Here is a 7993-nt window from a genome sequence, read left to right on the forward strand (position 1 = left end):
CTGGTTGTAATGCGGTGTATCATTCTTTCATCCTTGTCATGTTCTGCAATTACTTCGAACTCTATATATTGATTTTCCTTGACCATGTTTGTTGATACCTCGCACGCTCAAGCGATAGCTGGTTTCCTATGCTAAGGAAGACCTGGATTTGCCACACTGGATTCTGACCATAAGTAAATCTTTAAAAAAAGTATTGGCTACTAAAGAGAGCACAGCAACGAGATAACAAGTTCAGTAGGCGCCCTCAACAGTGTCGATTGTAAGTGTAATTCCGCGACTTAAAATTAAATTTTCAAGATTTAAGTTCAAAAATCAAGATCTTGTTATGAGGTGCACGGTAACGGAAAGCTGCAGATTTATTTTCAGCAGCTCGGGTTATTTAACGTGTACGGAATCCACGGTATACGCGCATTTTCGTATTCTGACCCCGTTGGAATGTGACTGCCGCGGTTGTGGTTGGACCCGTCACCTCGAGCTCAGCAGCGCAACACCAAAGCCACTGGGCTACCGCAGTGCGTTGCGTTCCGCGACCAGAAACAAATATTAGTGTACGCAACACTGCTTTGGAACCCCCTAGAAATATGAAAACAATAACACAGCAGTTTCACCCCAATGCTGCATGAACCACTGCACGAACTATTGCACGAACCAAGGTTCTTAGTTTCATCGGCTGAATAAACTGCAGTAAACATTCGCTTACTCCTGAAATTAGCAAGCACTGGGTCACGCGCGCACGTGCAAACATCAACAGATCTCACTCAATGACGGCGAACACTCGCTGTCACAGCGTTGGCGTGATGAAGGGCGCGAGCAGAGCGGACCGAACGCTTCTGCTGCCTCTTCCTTCAAAGTGTCTCCGAAAATTTGCGCTCTCTGAGCACACCCTTACCTCCCCCCACCCCTAATTGCAGCTCGGAAATTATGTCCAAAACAGAGCGAGGGTGGCGCCAGACCGGGCTAGAGCAACGGCTAGAGGAGGAGAAGCGCGCTAAACTAGCGCCTCCCTCTCCTTGCTCGCGCGTTTTATCACGTGACCTCCTTAGATACTTGACTTGGGGCGCCCATCCAGCCCGGCTCAGCTTCGAACACTCCCTTTAACGCGCACAGTCAACGGCGCGGGATGGGATCTTATCGCACTTGACTTTATACGTAAGCTCGCGGTAAAACCGACAGATATATTTCGACGGTTGTGCCCATATAACAGCTATCGCAAAATTCGCAATAAACAGAAAATTTTACTGAGGACCAACAACGCTGCTTCTCCACGTCGTGATACAGCGGTGAACGATATTTCAGGAAAATGTGTTGCTAAATCTCCGTCAAACACTACGCTCGCATTTGGTGACAGCGGAACGCAGTCGCAAGAAATTGTGCAGAAAATACCGGTGTTCTGGCAGCTTGAGGTGCACTAGATTATTCAGTAACGTCGGCGGCTTTGTAGTTATACCTTACATCAGAGCAAACTGCACTCGACAGAGATCAAGGGCAGCCGCACCGTTATAGCTAAGCAAATTAAGAACAATTACGCCGCGTCTTCCCACTTCGAGCACGCTCCGACAGCCCAACGATAGATATTTCAAATGTAACCGCACTCGGACGAGCAAATTTTGCTTCTGCGAAGTGAACGTAGCTGGTATTTCAAGACGCGCGTTAAATTCACGGCTGTTTCATTCGTGAGCATTACTTACGTGACGTAAAATTATCAGTGAGCAAAACAGTTTTTGTTTCAACGCAAGGAAAGAAAACCGAAACTAGTTGTGCGGATTCAAATGATCCAAATCCGAAGCCGTCAATAGTATGACGCCATTTTTCAGTTGTGTTGCATCTCGCGTGAGTACGTTGTCGTCGAGTGGTGGTTCTTTATTCTATGGAGTGGTTCTGAAAGCGCTGCGCTAGGGGCGACTGCAACCAGGCGCTGCGGCAAGTTACGGTGGGAACTTCTGTCCGTGCTGTGTGATTGCGACGAGGACGACTGCTGCCAGCAGCGGCGTGTCGCCGATTTCGTCTTTGCCGACATCGAGCAAGTGCAGCTCGCCGGAAGTGTTGCGTTTTGCTCTGCATTTTCCTTGTGATAAGGGAGATCGCAACGCAGAGACGACCAGATGCATACGAAAGACTACCAGCGGAGAGTGACCTGTGCCATATTTCTCTTAACCTCTCAGGTAAGCATATCAGCTTTTGTTCCGAGTTTACAAACGGCGCGTAATCGGCCCTTCCGGCACGGCTACATTTTGCGCCACGTTTCTCTTGGCAGTTCACAGACGTTTCTTAAGCATGCGTGGGCGTATGTATGCGAAAATACTACTGGCAGAAGGAAGCCTCAGGAGAGCATCTGAAATTATAGCAAAGCTGTACTGCCATAGATAAACACCGTTCTTAACGACTCCAATGACGAGTGGCCTGTCGCCTCGAAAAATCCGTAGAATACCAAGTACTGCGTAACTTGAAGTGTAGTGTGACCAGTGTGACTTTCGCTGGCGAAGACAGGTTGTCGAAAAAAACAGTTGTCTATTCTGAAGATTTACTAGCGCTTTAGGTATATTACCGCGAATAATAAAACGCTACCACGCTGCATGGCAGTGTCAGGCGATGTGGAAGCACAGATATTTTCGTAGCAGTAAGGCGGCTGCATGCACGAGCGAACAGACACAACCCTTTCAAAGCGCTGAAACAGAACAAATTAAATGTGCCTTTGGCGTCAAGTCGGAAACACATTGGCTCACAGTATAAGCCGATGTATAATGCTATTATTTGTTATGTCATCTTTATTTTCACGGTTGTAAATATTTAAAAGCATGAATTTGCTGCAACCTTTATATAGTAAATCCTACTAAGTGCACAAAACCTGGCTGTGTTGTGTAGAGAATTTGTGCTATTCCTACTGGATTTTCTATTTTGAGTCCGGCGTTTTATGAAAAAGAGGGTCTTTTTATTTGTAGTCTTACGTTAGTGCAGATATTTGGCAAGCAGAAATGAGTTGATTGCAAAGTTGTATCTCCCGGTGAGCTGCACATGAACCCAAGTTTATCCTGTCTTGGCTATTGTAAGGTGCATATAACAATTTTAAGTATATACAGCCGTAGTTGGCTTTGTCACTGTAGCGTATTTTGTAAAAGTAGCATGCTATGATTATTTTACTGTTTTCATGCAGAAATACCTTTCCTTCTTGTACCAAGAAACGCTTACTTCATTGAATGAAATGAGGTGTGGTGTATTTTTCTACTAATTTAATAAAGGAAATTTCGTCTGCGGTGTATCAGAGATTAGTTTACTTTCTTTTACTAAACAATGCATTATCTCCTCTGCTACTGCTGTTGTTCTGTGTATCTTTGTAATTTTGAAATGTACTTTATTTTAGGTATTCAAGAAATGGCAACATTCAGAAGAAGACGCCATCTTATCCAGCACGTTGCAGGCACTTTTGCATATCTCATTAGCATATCATGCTATTTGTTTTAATTTTTGTGTCCACTTTCCTGGCCTTTTTCATTTCAGCATTATTGTGCAAAGGGTAATACTTTTACATCTAGATAGAGTAATCGTCCAAAAGAGAGAAACATGACTGTAGGAGACGACACACATAAGCCTCCTTTGTCCGTATCTCTATGTTGCGCAGTTACTCTGTCATTGTCTACCAACAAGCACAAATTCTTCATCAGCTACATTTACTAATTCTCCGTTATTACAATTTGATTGATACAACATTGAAAGTACAGAAGTTCACAGGAAGACAGAGACTTGAAATGATAAGAGCTGTAGAACAACGAGCATCGCTGGAGCCAATGTTTCGACAAAGAAAAGGAGATAAGTTTTCTTGCCAAACATTGGCTCCAGTAAAATTTCTTGTTCTATCACTATTTACGATTAAAAGACAGCATTAGTGCTCTTGCTGAAGTATTATGCATTATGGAATAAAAATTTGCATGGCTAAATGTCAGGAATGTGAAATTTCTTGTGTATTTTAATGCTACAGCGAAAGCCAGAAAAACAAGATGTAGAGAACCACATTGTTATTTGTCACTACCCAGTTTGGCCAGCTTCATTCAGAGCTTGCACTTTGTTGCATTAATTACCACTGGAATTCATTAATTGAATTGCTTCGTGATTTACTTATATTCAGAGATATTGAACTTGTTTTAATGCAGCTTAACATAGTGCATGTAAAAAATATACAATGACATTTTAAGAGGCTTCCAGTTGACTAGCAAATCACTTGATGGTATGTGCTCAGGTTACCATTGAGCTTCTACGCACAAATCGGATGCACATTTTTTTTTCATTGCTTGGATTTTCATAAACATAAGTACCATTTCTTCTTTGTCGATGTTCTAGTTGTGTTGTAGGACCTAAGTGTTTACATTTATTTGTATTGGTATCCATGTTACACAGACAGCTGAATTTTTCTTGTAAACTGTGACATGGTAGGACTAAGAGCGTTTGTGCAAATTTGCTGCAGGTACACTCTGGTGGCTCCCGCCCCTGCATCCTACGACCACCGCGTCCTCACTATGTTCACTAGGGAGTTCGAAGCCTTTGGCGGCTCCTGCCACTGCGTCCTGCCACCACTGTGTCCTGACTACGTCCACTAGGGAGTTGGCAGCCTTCGTGATGATGCCAAGCAGGCTGGAAGCTGACAGAAAGATCGAGGTAAATACGTGTAATTAAGTGGCAAATTTTTGAGTGAAGTGGCTTGTAGCCACTGAGCAATGAAAGAATTAACTTTGAAGCAGTTTAGACTCCCTGCTATCTGTGCAGGAATGTTCAAGTCCATCCATTTTGCCTTAGCCGCCAACAGGCTATGTGGATTAGACGAAATGCGATGCAAATTTTGAAACTAATAGGAGACCACTTGTACAATTTTTTTTCTTGCTTGACACAAAACTGCTTTGATAAAGCTTTAGCAATTTAAAAACAATACAGTGTACTTTCATACATGTTATTGGGCATAAATTTACTAGGACTGCCTCAATAGTAAGTATGCCGATAAACTTACACCAAAACTGACTTTTTTTGCTAGTTCATCCTCATCTCTGTGCACTGCTGCATAATTTATCTTCCTGAAACCAGTTTTTGCATGCAGCACAAGTCCTAAATATGTGGATTACATAAATTTGCAGCTTTTGCTTTGTAAGCGAGTTCTATGAAAATAAAATTAATAGGCCATTTTGTCCATTTTTAATGACCCATAATAAACTGAGAAGTGGCTAATAAGCAGTTCAATTTTTGGTGCAAGGCCTCTCTTTATTGTCCTGAAAAATTTGGCCCCCTTAATGAAGGAATCAATTTTTTGGCTATGCCTTTTATGATGCATAGTTTGGTGCGTTACACAAGTATTTCTTGAAATTAACATTTGTCTTATATTGAAGGGCCTCCAGTTTTTCGAAAAGAAATTTCAAGTGGTCGTGTGCCAGTTCGGGACAGCTCGCATGAAATAGCCTACTTGCAGAAATAGGGAGGGCCATACCCGCCGTGGTTGCTCAGTGGCTATGGTGTTGGGCTGCTGAGCACGAGGTCGCAGCATTGAACCCCGGCCACGGCGGCCGCATTTCGAGGGGGGCGAAATGCGAAAACACCCGTGTACTTAGATTAAGGTGCACATTAAAGAACCTCGGGGGGTCGAACTTTCCGGTGTCCTCCACTACGGCGTGCCTCATAATCAGAAAGTGGTTTTGGCACGTAAAACCCCATTATTTGAATTTTTTCAGGGAGGGCCCAGTACACTTGACTTTATGTTAAGATACTATTATTGATCTACAAAAGACGGAATGAAACATTCCGTCCTATAAAAAGCTCTTCACATTCATTTACACATTTGCACATCTGTATACCTCAAGTCTGGTGACCTGTGTCTGTTTTCATTATCTGCTATGTGCCAATGGTAAACTTCATGTTTGCCCTATGATGGAGAATATTTTGTTGCTTATAGATATGGATCTGTGTTTTTCAGGTTGCCTCATAATTTTACCCAAGCTGTGCCACACACTTGGGCCAGGCCTCTTGCAAACGACGTATAACCAGGCTCAACGCATGATGTCGAGTGAGTCCGGAGATCGAGGCAACCTGCTGTGCAACGAGCATGCAACCTTTGGTGACCCTCAACATGTTCCACCTATTTCACAGCTGCATACAGCTTCCACCTATCCAAACCGCATCACCAGCTGTGGTCACTCATCGAACCATAGATGAATGTTGGGGTGGAGTGATTTGAAGAGACATTTTTTTTGTCTCTTCAAATCTTTAGCAAATACTTGTGTTATTATAATTAATATGTGTCTTTAGTGCCTAGTTTTTAATGGTTCCTTTCTATTAGAATTCTCGCCATCGATTGTATAATGTATGTCTGTCTTTATGCACAGTTTTTCATAGTTCTTTTCTACTTCTCTATGTAATTGATAGGTTCATACTTCTTGTTATACAGAAGGCTAAAATGCAAACTTACGGCATTTTTTTCTTCCTTTTGATAATCTACAGCACTGCAAAGTGTTCAAGAAATGTAACCCAACGTGGGCTCTGGTGCAAGAAAAATTTAGGAGCAATATAGAGTACTTATTTCAAACACCCGTTATTTTTGGAAAAGTAAAGAATATAGGAGCACAAAAAAGAAAATATTAAACTAGAGAAACGTGAGTTCCCTTCATAAGTCTGATAATAATGTGACTTCCCTTCACTGCAAAGATACGAGTAATTTACTCGCATACAAGGTTTGAAACAAGAAAGCTATGATGCCCTTGGCATTTCTCAGTGCCTATTTGTCACACTGACGAATGTCAAAGGCATCGTAGGTTTCATGTACACATTGGGTGTGTTACACTTTTGAGTATTGCATTTCTCAAACACAAAGGTTTACAGCAGCGCTTTAAATAGCAAATGCATTTACTAATTTATTAGTGCAAAAGGAACAGTACAGATCATGTAAAAATTATTTTACAGACTATATGTCCATGGATGCACGCTTCTGATGACATAGTAGTGACGTGGTCGTGGGATGAATGACTTTATTTCAGATTTAAATATTGGCTTCCAGGTCTGGGTTAGTCTCCTACACTGAATAGTCTAGGTCAGAGCCCATTTACTAGAGAAAGTGAATTAAACTAGGAATTATAAACATCAAAAAATCTTGTTTAGGAAATTAATGTGACAATCAGCAAGGTTCTTTGGGCATTCATTTCCAAATATGTAGGATATATTTTATGACTGGTTTCATTATTGTGAGAACAAATATTTGTGTATTGTCACACTAGAGTTGGCTGCCCCCATTTGTATACAACCCCTTTACAGGCTAAAAATTCAGTGTGTTGCCCTATTTACTCGCATAATGATCGCACTTTATTGTAAAAAAAATTGACTCAAATTCAGAGGTGCGATCATTACGCTGGGTAAATTTCCCACAAAAAGAAAAAATATATCCTCTGGCATTTGCTACGGGATGACAACAGGTCAACAAAAAGGTGGCTGCCTCTGTATGTACTGCGGGACACACACACAAAAAAAAACATGGTGGCCGGCAGAGCAAGCGGAATGCGCCGAACACGATTTTTTTTCTTTTCGTGAGTACATTACGTGCATTCAAACAGTTTCTTCCGTGTCAGTAATGAATAATATCTGCAAGTTTGCGTCAATAACATAGCCCTGTCCACTTTGAGGGGACAGAAACAGATGGGCGCGCTTAGCTGCCTGTGACATAGGAACACATGGCGGGCATGCTGCGGAAACTGCGGCATTTGTCTTCACCACTATCCTAATGTGGCACGTTTCCGCTAAGGGTGGGCGAATATCTTAGCTGCGTTACAAACGTCGGCGAATGAATAGGGTACACTTCTAGCGTATCACTGTAAACGTGGCGGCTATCATTGCCACTCGCGATTTGTTGCGTGCCCACAAGTGCAGACGAGAAGAAACGAAAGACGCCTTTTTTGTTGTTTTTGTTGACCACAACCATTACAAAGCCTACACATAATAAAGGGAAGTTTGGTTGTAGCTTTTTTTTTGTCAT

General features: G+C 42.1%; 1 long non-coding RNA gene across 1 annotated transcript; it reads left to right on the plus strand.

Annotated features, from left to right (window-relative positions):
* The first annotated feature begins 1864 nt into the window (after positions 1–1864).
* On the plus strand, positions 1865–7490 carry LOC139057223 (uncharacterized). Its single transcript, XR_011512644.1, has 3 exons — positions 1865–2162; positions 4457–4647; positions 5948–7490. It is a non-coding gene; the product is annotated as an uncharacterized lncRNA (long non-coding RNA).
* The last annotated feature ends 503 nt before the right edge of the window (positions 7491–7993 follow it).

Source organism: Dermacentor albipictus, chromosome 1 (genome assembly GCF_038994185.2).
Source record: "Dermacentor albipictus isolate Rhodes 1998 colony chromosome 1, USDA_Dalb.pri_finalv2, whole genome shotgun sequence".
Lineage (NCBI taxonomy): Eukaryota > Metazoa > Arthropoda > Arachnida > Ixodida > Ixodidae > Dermacentor > Dermacentor albipictus.